Source organism: Pinus tabuliformis, chromosome 3_1 (genome assembly GCF_031772625.1).
Source record: "Pinus tabuliformis cultivar Carrire ecotype Pingquan chromosome 3_1, CPIR1, whole genome shotgun sequence".
NCBI classification, from domain to species: Eukaryota; Viridiplantae; Streptophyta; class Pinopsida; order Pinales; family Pinaceae; genus Pinus; species Pinus tabuliformis.
Genome location: NC_142301.1, coordinates 654,457,503 through 654,467,262, shown reverse-complemented (window position 1 = coordinate 654,467,262; position 9,760 = coordinate 654,457,503).

The following is a 9,760-nucleotide window of genomic DNA, read 5'->3' as shown; positions in this document are numbered from 1 at the left end:
TGGCATATCACAGTGAAACACTTTCAGACACAGTCCGGAAGTACCCCACTTATGATAAAGAGATGTATTCCATTGTACAGGCCTACCGACAATGGAAGCATTACATTTTGGGGAAGGAAACGGTCATCCACACAGAACACCGACCCTTGCAATTCATACAGACCTAAGGGAAATTGCAGAATGATCGCCATCAGAAGTGGTCTACATACCTGCAACAGTTCCACTTGAATATCAAGTATAAGAAGGGCAACACCAATAATGTTGCAGATTGCCTCAGTCGACCACCGATCATGGCGTTAACCACCGTGCTCAACTCTTGTGGGCACGAGACTTCTGATTGGCCACTTCTCTACAAAAGTGACCCAGAATTCGGCCACACATACCAGACACTCTTGGAGGGTCGGCGTGTTGCAGATTTTCACCTCCAGGATGCCCTATTATGCCACCTCGGTCATCTTTGTGTTCCTTCAAGCGAGCGTGCCAAGATGATTTGGGAAGCACACTACAGTCGGGCTGCTGGGCATTTCGGGGTCGAGAAAACAGTGGCAGTACTGCAAAATTATTTCTATTGGCCGAATCTTCGACAGGATGTTGGGAAGTACATTAGATCATGTACTGCCTGTGCCATTGCCAAACCGACCATTAAGAAGCACAGCCTCTATACCCCGTTGCCTACCCCTAGTCGACCTTGGGAATCCATCTCCATGGATTACATGTCACGCCTTCCTTCCACTAAGCATGGAAATGACTGTGTTTTTGTGGTCGTCGACATGTTCTCGAAGATGGCCATTATGGTGGCCTGCAAGAAGAATATCACAGCAGAAGCCACTACTAAACTCTTCTTTGAACGAGTGTGGGTGCACTTCGGGATCCCACAGTCTATCATCTCAGATCGGGACAGTCGGTTTCTCAGCACATTTTGGTCCAGTCTCTGGTCAATGCTGGACACCAAACTCACGAAGTCCACAGCCTTCCATCCTCAAACTAATGGTCAGACAGAGGTTGTCAATAGGATGATTGTGCACATTCTGCGCATGTATAACTCAAAGCATCCACGCACATGGGATGAGAGCCTCCCCTATGTTCAGCACAGCTACAACCGAGCTCTTCACAGCTCCACTAGCCATAGCCCTTTTCAGGTGGGTTTGGGATTCCAGCCACTATGCCCCATTGATGTGGCCATGCCACTTGCAGCTACTCACATGGATTCAGCTCATGTCCAGTCCGAAAAAGATAAGGCCACCAGCTTCATTGAGCGCATCCAACATATTCGCCAGCAGGTCCATGACATCCTTGATAAATCAAATGCCAAGTACAAGCAGCGACATGATCAACATCGGGTGCCACACAAGTTTCAGGTGGGCAACAAAGTCTGGTTGCATTTGCAAAAGGAACGCCTTACTGGAGCCTATCGGAAATTGAGACCACTCCGATATGGTCCTTACGCCATTACTAAGGCTATGGGAGACAATGCATTTGAGCTCAGCATTCCCCCATTCCTTGGCCTGCACCCAGTGTTCAATGTGGACCGCCTTCGGCCATACTTTCCATCGTTGCTAGACACATCCGACATTGCAGAACAGCTCAAACCCACAGAATTAAATCCAGATTGCATGGAACAAGCTGCAACTGATCGGATCATGGACACACAGATCAAGAACACTCGCCAACAGAATATCCAGCTATATCGAGTTGTCAAAGCAGGCCAACTCCTTCAGCAAGGCAAGTGGCTCACCAGGGAACAGGTTCAGCAAAAGTTTCCTCATCTCATGGAGGAGCTCAACGCAATGGGGACCATTGCTTCCTAAGGGGGGAGTAATGATCCAGGTGGATATTGGTGGCCACCTGCCAAGTCCATCTGGACCCCCACCTTTGTCTTTCTCAGCATTTTCATTTTCCTTAATTGTAGCACAACTTACTATTTTTAGCAATTTTTCGGGTCCTGAACTTCTGGAGTACAATGGTAGTACTCGGATAGATCTTTCTAACGAGCTATTGTATGCGTCAAACGGAGATCATATGCCAAAGTTACGACCCTGGGAAGTTGATGTACCAATTTACCCCAAACGGGGCCCACAGTTTGGCGTTTCATCTCCTAGGGTTAGGTTTTGGAATGTTAAGGGTTTTCCATTGTTTCTCAACAATAAATAGGCCTTCGAGCCTCATTGTAACACAGTTCAGAGGCATGTAGCCATCACATCTCTTCTCAAAGATAAGGTACCATCGCCCTAGCTGGTTTATTTCCATTTCTGGTTGTAAGCATATTTCAATATTTTCCATTAATGAAATGAAGTATTATTTCCGTTGTGTGTATATGGTTATCTCCATAATTTGTTGCATTCCTGTTTAAATCCAGATCGTCATGAATATTTTCTACTTTGGGAGTCTGATGCAGGAGCATCCGACACTCTTAATTGAACAAAGAGTCCAAAGCGGAGCAAAGAGAGGACGTGGACCATCAAGCTGAATAAGGGGAATTTTCTCTTTTAAAACGAAGAAAAAGATGGAATGGATAAGTATCTCAAAGACTTATTAATTATAATCTGCCACATTTGTATTTTGTAGCGAGCTTGAGTTTTGAGGAAAGGATGTGATTGGATCCTTCACAGTGATCCGATCCAATGTTTCCATATAAATATATGTGTGATGAACCTGCGCGTTCAATAGGAGAGAGATAACGAGACCGATAGAATATATGTAAGCCCATGGGCAGAGTCGAAAGAGAGGCTGCAACATTGAAGAACTAGCTTGTGTGAGACTCAGGGTCTTAGATATGTAATTTGCTATTTATATTAATATATGGAGATGTTATTTCCTAACTGTGTCAGAATATTGAAGATTATTTCATAAATGATTTACAGTGAATTCGTAGGTTCTGTAATAAGTTGTAGGCAGAATTCTAAAGGACGCAGAGGAACGGAGTGATTCAGAGGAATCACAATGGATCATTGAATCCAATTGATGGACAGAGTGAAGCTCTAAAGAAATAGTGAAGTGAGACTGCGTAGAGGTGTAGAACGATTCGAAGAAATCGTAATGGATTGTTGAACCCTTCAAAGGGTCGAGTAATGCTCTGGAAGGACGTTGTTTAATGGAGTTGTGAAGTTAAGTGCAAGCGGGAACGAATTGAGAAGCAGAAGAATGGAAGATTGAAACCTAAAGAAAACCCCAAATCACAGAAGAATTAAAGAAAGCGCAGAAAAGTTCTAAGTAAAGGAAGCGAGAAGAGGAACGAAGAGTGAGGCGCAGGTACCATTAGATCTCGTAAGATCAACAGTCCATATCATATCGCATCGGTGGATTAAGTCCCATAGGTGTAAAATCCAATTTATACTAAGGAATGGCACAAAACATAGTCGGAATTGAGTTCCAAACTTGAAGTATTATAGAGAGTGGTCTAATCTATATCGGGTCCATAAGATCAATGCTTTGAAGTGGAAGGATTCAGCCTGTAGGTTTAGCGAAATGCGATCGCACGAATAAATCTCAACCGTCGGATCATGAATCAGATCGACAGTCGTGATTGGATCGCTAAATCGCAATCAGAGGAGTTAGGGTTGGCAGTCAATGGGAATGTCAAAGCACCAATAGCGATAAAGCGCTAGTCAGCGATCATGTAAGTGGAGTTTGGAGAGTGCAGAGGTAGTAGGCAGACCCTACGACAGTTGTTAATGTGATTTATAAAAATTTGAAGTCTGACCTTATATGGTTCAGAGCAGGATTTCAATGGGTTTCCCTTTGCATTCCAAAATAGTGATACTGAGTCATTTAATTGGAAATGTGGTGTTAATGATTTTGATAGTCACAGAGATCAGAGTCGGAGGGTTAATGAGGCATATGCGTGTCATAGACCTGTGAAAGGAGCCGATAGTGATTTCGATAAGGTGCAGCATCAAAATTTGTGCAGGAACTGTAAAAAGACCAGAAAGGTATGGTTTATGAATATTTTCCTTTGTAATGGTTTATAAAGTGAAAATAGCCTGATAGAAGGTTATATACGTTAAACCTATGTAAACGATGTATTAAAGGGAAAGTTTATATATGAGAGGTTAAAGTGTGGTTTGAAGGTTATGAGGGGTTTAGCAGTCCCAATAAGAAGGAGAAATGGAAAGGCATTAATAAGGTCTCATACGAAGGTTGTGAGAATTGATATAAGTCCCAATAGGAGGTTTGGCGGGGTGATTGGGTTCCGATATAAAGGAACCAAGATAAAAGGGCCTTAACCATTTGACATTTATGAGATTGATGTTTTGACTCCATTGCAGAGTTACATACCCAGTATAGTCGTGTTTATGCATTCTATGCATATTGTGGGTATGTGCAGGTTTTACCTGCACCACATATATATATGCATACATACATAAACACACACACACACAAATATAGATATAGATATATATATATATATATATATATATATATATATATATATATATTATTTTTTATTTTTATGCAATAATGGACAAAATTTCGGATCCAGATTTTAAGGGTCACTAGGTGAATTAAAGAGGTGAAAAATTCACCCTTTCCGACCATCGTTTTCCATGCGTCGTGGTGGGCTACCAACCATGCCACCCCCCAATGGTCCAATGACATTGAAAAAAATATTATTAAATAGGGTGGGTGGGCCACTCACTGATAGACTCACCCGACCTGTCGGTCAAACAACATAATCATATAAACAACACATATAATGGGTAGGGCCACCAAAGACCCGAGCCCTCCCAACAAAAAAACAACTCCACATGGAGGAAGTCGAAGGGGTTCGAACCTGCCCTACCCATGTGGGCTGGCCTACCAACGAGTGGCCCAAAAATTCAAACAACTATCAACCTTTTAAAAAAAATATAACGCGTATTAACAATGACTCCGAACCATATATGGGCGCAGCAGGTTTTGAACCCCACCCGCCCCCGCCATACTTGTCGTCATTTTCCAACAAGCCAACGACTTGTTTTGAGAACTTCGCCCACGTAATTTTATTTAAACCATGGCCATTTGACTGAACAGAGGAGGAGGTGGTGGGTTTGAGGAGCAATAGATCATTTTTACAGGTGGAACCAAGAGCACCCAAGCCAAAACTGCACCCAGGTGGGCATGTAAGAAATAATTTGAAGGAATCTTGGGAGAATATTCTTGCAGGAAATATTGAGGGAATCTAAAGATTCCTTGGAGCTCTAGAGGTCACTTTCCTATAATATGTCAATTTTATAGTCGTTTGACACGATTTCACGCCATGAATCCAACGGTGATATCTATTTCTACATCTGAGCTTTGCATTTTCATCCATGACATAAATTGGACGTGTAAGGGTCATTTATCTAAAGTTTATTGTAATTCATTTTTCTACCATTTAATTAAAGAAGGCCTCCACACTTTGAGCAGGGGTCGGAGATGTAGCCCACATTAGGTGAACTTTGTAATCAAATAATTTGTGTGTCTTTGATCTCATGGTTTATTTATGATTTCTACTTCTTTTTCATGTGTTTAAGTTACTTGGTTACATGCTCTTTTATATGCAATTCTGCATGTATCCTTGAAGCTAAAATATCTGGATCAACTTTGGTATCAGAGAAAGTCTTATTGATGCGAGTTGCATGTGCGAATGTTAACTAGGAACAAGCTCCAAAGAGGAGAAGTAAAACTCAAATCCTTTGATCCTGAAGCATGGCATGCTCCACGAAGATGAAACATGGCAGATGAGGAAGCTTGAATGGAGGAAGAGCGAAAATATCAAAATATCTTCTTCACTATGGTAGAGAAAGTTGACAATTTGTTTGGAGAATATGAGAAGACAATCAAACCTGGGAAGAAAGAACCAGATGACCAGGCATTGGTAAATCATGAACGTAGAAGAGGAGGGTCCCATGAACCTTCCTCTCCATCCTCTAGTGACAATTCTTCTTATTCTTCTTCTCATCACTCTAACATGCATCATAGGAATACATCTAAGAAGCCATTTTTTAAGTTAGATGTAAAGTTTGAATTTCCCACATATAATGGAGAATGTAATGCAAATAAACTAAACAATCGAATTAGACAAATCAAGGTGTATTGCCAGATTCAGTAGATCGAGAAAGATGAGGCCAAGATCCAATTAGCATCTCTTCGGCTAAGTGCCACCACTCTTGTCTTGTGGGAGAGCAAGTTGCAGAAAGGCAGCAAAAACTTGGGTAATCTCCTTTCTTCTTGGTCCAATTTTGTTTATGCATTAAAAGATCAGTTTTATCCTTTGGGTTATCGACAAAAGTCTTTAATGGAATGGAAATATTTGAGACAAGGAAAGCATCAAAATGTACAAAGATTCACAAAAGAGTTTAGAAAACAAGCATTGAATTTGGGAATTTCACTTGATTCACCTGAAACTGTAACAAAGTATATTGGTGCTTCACATAGTTACAACATGAATTCTTTGTTATTATTTGAGCTTGCTACTATTGATGCGACCAGTGTGAAGGCCATTCACCTTGAAAGCAGGGGAAATAATGATAAAGAAGAGCAACCAAAGAAATCATCTTTCAAACCTCATAATGGAAAGTTCAAAGGAAAAGGCAAGGGAAAGGACAAGAAGGAAGCTACAACCAAGAAGGAGGAAGGAGCAAAACCATCTTGCACACATTTCAATAAGGAAGGCCATGATTATGAATAAAATTGGAAGTTGCATCCGGAGTTGAAACCAAAGAGATTTAGTGGAAGAACAAGCTAAAGACTGTGGCAATCATACAATAGGACCTTGGATCTGATTCTGGTGATGAGACACTAATCACAACAGTGGGCATACAAGGTACTCTTTCTCTTCATGCTAATGAAAATTCTGAATTGCATGCAAGTACAAGTTCTTCAAATGAGTCTCTTGTTAGTGAATGAAAGAGGATTAAATTGTTCCACATTAGAGTCATAATGAAACATACTAAAGTGGAAACCTTGTTTGATCTGGGCTCACAAGAAAATTTGATTTCAGAATCCTTGGTTAAGAAGTTAGGATTAGAGACCAAGCCTCATCCAAAACCATACCCTCTTGGTTGGGTGTGTGATAAAGCCAAATTACATGTAACCAAGCAGTGTAGAGCTAGATTTGTTATTGCATCGAAACTAGTAGATGACGCTGATATTGATGTTGTACCATTGGATATATGTGGTACTATATTGGGGAGTCCATATTTGTATGACAGGAAAATAGTTTTCTTTCACCATGAAAAGAAGTACCATCTCACGAAAGATGAGGTGGAATACATTGTTAGAACTCATCGTACCAGAATCAGTGCTATTCATGTAAGTGCAGGTCAGGTGAAGAGATTGATCAATTCCAGCAAAGGGTGTATTCTCATGGTTGTGAGAGCAAAAGATGCAGAGGCATTCAAAGCTTTCCAATGTTGTGATCTTGCTCATAAAAGGGAATTGTATGACATTGTTTCTAATTATGATGGGATTTTTCAGGAACCAAGTGGGTTTCCTCCAAATCGTGAGATCCAACAAGAGATTCACTTGCAACAAGATGCTCATTTACCCAACATTGGTATGTATAGGTTTTCAGCCATTGAGATGGAGGAGATAAAGAAGCAGGTACATGAATTGTTGGACCAAGGGGTCATAAGGCCAATTTCTTCTCCATGTGGCTCACCCATCGTGTTAGTGCCAGAGAAGGATGGAACATGGAGGATGTGCGTGGACTATAGAGCACTCAACAAAATAATATGAAGAATCAGTGCCCTCTCCCTCACATTGATGATTTTTTAGATCAATTGAAAAATGTTGTCTATTTCACAAAACTAGACTTGCACAGTGGTTATCATCAGGGCAGGATTGCAGAACAAGATGTATGAAAGACTACATTCAAAACCAAGTAGGGGTTGTTTGAATGGTTGGTGATGTCATTCAGAGTATGCAATGATCCGACCACATTCATGAGGGTTATGAATGATATTTTCAAGCCTTTTCTTGATGATTTTTTACTTGTATATCTTGATGAAATTATTTTTTTTAGTAGGACATGGGAAGATCATGTGAGTCATGTTACAAAGGTGTTTGATGTTTTGCAGAAAGAAAATTTTTATGTCAAAATGTCTAAGTGTGAATTTGGTAAGAGCTTATTGGTTTACTTGGATCACATTGTCGAAGGTGGACAATTAAAAATTGATCCTTCTAAAATTGGTGTGATTGTAAAGTGGCCTAAACCCACTAATGTTACAGAGGTTTGTAGCTTTTTGGGTGCATTACAATACTAGAGAAGGTTCATTGCCAACTTCTCTATCATTGCATCCCCCTTACATGCATTAACAAGTGTGAAGCAAACCTTTCAGTGGGGAGGAAAGCAACAAAAATCCTTTGATACACTGAAAGAGAATATCAGTACTGCACCAATTTTGGCCTTACTTGACCTCCAACAACCTTTTGAGATCGAGACTGATGCCGGTGGATATGCCATGGGAGCAGTATTGATGCAACAAAGGAAACCTGTATGCTACCATTCAGATACATTCTCCCAAGTTGTTGTGAACTATCCCACATACGAAAAGGAGTTGTATTTCTTAGTTCAAAGAGTGAAGAATTTGAAGCACTATTTGATTAGCAAGGAGACCATTATTCACCCAAATAATCGGCCCTTTTAGTACCTCCAGTCACATACCAAGATTCAACAAGCACGTAATTTCATATGGATGGTATTCCTCCAGTGGTTTCACTCGGTAATAAAATACAAGAAGGGCACCAATAACAAAGTGGCAGGTATGCTTTCTCTCCCTCCTATTTTTGCATCTATAATTTTGAAAAATGCTTCTTTGTCTTTTGAAAGTTATGTTGAACAATATGTTGATGATGATTATTGTAAGGAGATTTATGAAAATCTGACTCATGGATCATATGTGGGAAATTACCATTTGTAGGGAAATTTTTTATACCACCTTGGTGAATTTTGTATCCCCGCCAATGAAAGAATATATGTAATTAGAGAGGCACATACTTCTCTTGTGTCAGGTCATTTTGGTGTAGGGGAAAATTTATGTCATTTGAATAGGTTGTGTTATTGGCCTCACATGACAAGTGTTGTCACTTGATATGTAAATGGATGTGTGTTGTGTTCAATTAGCAAGCCCACTAATGGAAGATTCGGGCTCTACACACCACTCCATGTTATGATTCATACATTGGAAAGTGTTTTAATGGATTTTGTAGGCAGTTTGCCTTTGACTAGGAGAGTTCATGACTATTTGCATGTTGTTCTAGATCAATTTAGCAAAATGTGTGTCTTAATGCCTTGTAAAAAGCAGGTCACTGCAAAGCAGACTTCTCATCTCTTCTTCCAATTTGTATGGGTTCACTTTGGGATGCCCACGTCCATTGTGTCTGATTGAGACTCTCACTTTCTTGGAAGGTTTTAGACAAGTTTGTGGAAAATGATGGACACCAAGTTGAAGAGGAGAACAATATTTCATCCAAAAATTGATGGACAAATAGAGGTTTTCGACTACACAATGATACATTTACTCTGAGGCTATTGTGGAAAGCATCCCAAGTTGTGGGATGAGCATCTTCCCTATGTACAACATGCATACAATCAGGCAATGCATTCATCCACTCAGAGCTCACCGTTTAAGACATACTTTGGATATTTTCCAAAGGATCCCTTTGTAGAAATTTTGAATAATATGACACATATTCACAGAGATTATCCTGATTATACACTATTGTGGAATACATGCATAATACATAACCTCCTCTACGTTGATCATCAATTTACAGAAGCAGAAACAATAACATGCGT